Raw genomic sequence first — 1,967 nt, forward strand, 5'->3', positions numbered from 1 at the left:
TTCCGCTGGAAATCACTGGGAGGGAATTTGAGTCCATTTTCAGGCTTCATAATGCAGTTTTAAGGCTTCAGGGTTGTAGTTGGGGTTGGAGATGGAAGAAAGAACCCTCAGGCAAAGACTCAGGCACTGGCAACTGGAAGTTCAGGAAAGCACACTGAATTTTACAGGGACACGTTTAGGACACTGACAGCATGTACTACACATTGTCTACTATGGATTCAACTAATACCTTTTTTTTTGTATAGGAGGAAATGCAGCCATTTTATGCTAGTTCCTTATTCAGACTATTACAGAGATGATAATGGGATAAACAACAGTCTTGGCCCTACCCCATATTATTCTGATCCCAAAATGAGCCAGAGGGTGGAGGGGTAGCCAGAGTATACCTATATTTCTTGTCTTTAGGATTACCGTCTTTATAAATTTGATTACTCTAGGTACCTCACATTAATTGATTCATACAGTTTTTGTCCTTTTGCGACTGGCTTACTTCACTTAACATAATGCCTTCAAGGTTCATTCATGTTGCAGCATGTATCAGAATTTCCTTCCTTTTTAAGGCTGAATGTATATACTACAGTTTATTCATCTGTTGATGGGCATATAGGCTGCTTCCACCTCCTGGATTGTAAATAATGCTACTATAAACATGGGTGTATAAATATCTCTTCAAGTCTGCTTTCAAGTCTTTTGAGTACGTACCTAAAAACAGAATTGATGGATCACAATTCTATTTTTAATTTTTTGATGAACTGCCATACAGTTTTCTATAGCAGCTGCACCATTTTATGTGCCCACCAACGGTTCAAAGGTGTTTCGATATTTCCATATCCTTGCCCACATTCATATTTCTGTTTGTTTTTCTGTAGTAGCCGTCCTAATGAATGTGAGGTGGTATAGTTATCCTAAACAGAAAAGGAAGTTGATCATTAAAAACTGTTTGAGGCAGTGGAGCAGCAAACTCTAAACTGGTCTTCCAGAATGATTCCGGGAACACCATAAACCAATTCACGAGGGGAGCTATTACATTTGTCACAATCACAAGAGAGGGAATCAAAAGGCTGTTATTGGAACTACTGAATTCAATAATAAACTACTGCTATTGTGGTATCAGTTAACTATGCCTACAACAGTGATGCTTAACAAACAACCACAAATTTTCATTACCCTTACGACAGTAGGTATTTATTTAGCCCATGAGCTAGCTTGTGGTTGGCTGATGCAGGCTGTGCTTGTTAGGGGCAGCTTGATTGAGGCAGCTCTGTGCCATGTGTCTCTCATCCACCTCCTGGGACCAATGGGCTTATGGAGCATGTTCATTTCATGGTGCTGTCAGAAGAATGAGTGGAACATAAAGAAAAAGTGCCAAAACTAAAAGACAGATGTCAACAACAATGCAATGCAAGGCAATAAATATTAGTACAGCACATTAACAAATGGGCTTGTGTAATCAGGTAAAACCCACTACAGCACACGCAAATATTATGTCCAGAAAATACTCTTTATTTTAAAAGAAACAGCTTCCAAGCTTTGCACAGTGGCAGTATCGTAGCCAATGAGTTTCATCCAAGGCACGATTATTGCTAATTTAAAAGAAACAACTTCCAAATTCCAGATACTGGTGAAGTTGATCAATATCTTTTTTTTTTTTTAATGTTTGTTCATTTATTTATTTGGGGGGGGAGGGGAAGAGAGAGAGAGTCCCTAGCAGGCTCCACATTGTCAGCACAGAGCCGGACACTAGACTCAATCTTATGACCTTGAGATCAGGACATGAGCCAATATCAAGAGTTGGACTCTCAAAGAACCGAATCACCCAAGCGCCCCGATTAAGATCTTCTAAAACTTTGTAACAGGGACTCTCCTCTGCAGCACATTCCACATTTCCATTTCTGTCCTTCTTTTTTTTATTTTTATTTTTTTATTTTTTAAGCAGGCTCTATGTGCCCAAGGCAGGGCTCAAACTC

At 39.5% G+C, this 1,967-nt stretch overlaps 1 non-coding gene across 1 annotated transcript; it reads left to right on the forward strand.

The window, feature by feature from the left end:
• The first annotated feature begins 1,526 nt into the window (after window positions 1–1,526).
• Window positions 1,527–1,666, forward strand: LOC128778512 (U4 spliceosomal RNA). The gene has a single exon (XR_008424079.1). It is a non-coding gene; the product is annotated as a U4 spliceosomal RNA (small nuclear RNA).
• Window positions 1,667–1,967: the final 301 nt, after the last annotated feature.

Source organism: Panthera pardus, unplaced genomic scaffold (assembly GCF_024362965.1).
Source record: "Panthera pardus isolate Hobbes unplaced genomic scaffold, ASM2436296v1 HiC_scaffold_2, whole genome shotgun sequence".
NCBI classification, from domain to species: domain Eukaryota; kingdom Metazoa; phylum Chordata; class Mammalia; order Carnivora; family Felidae; genus Panthera; species Panthera pardus.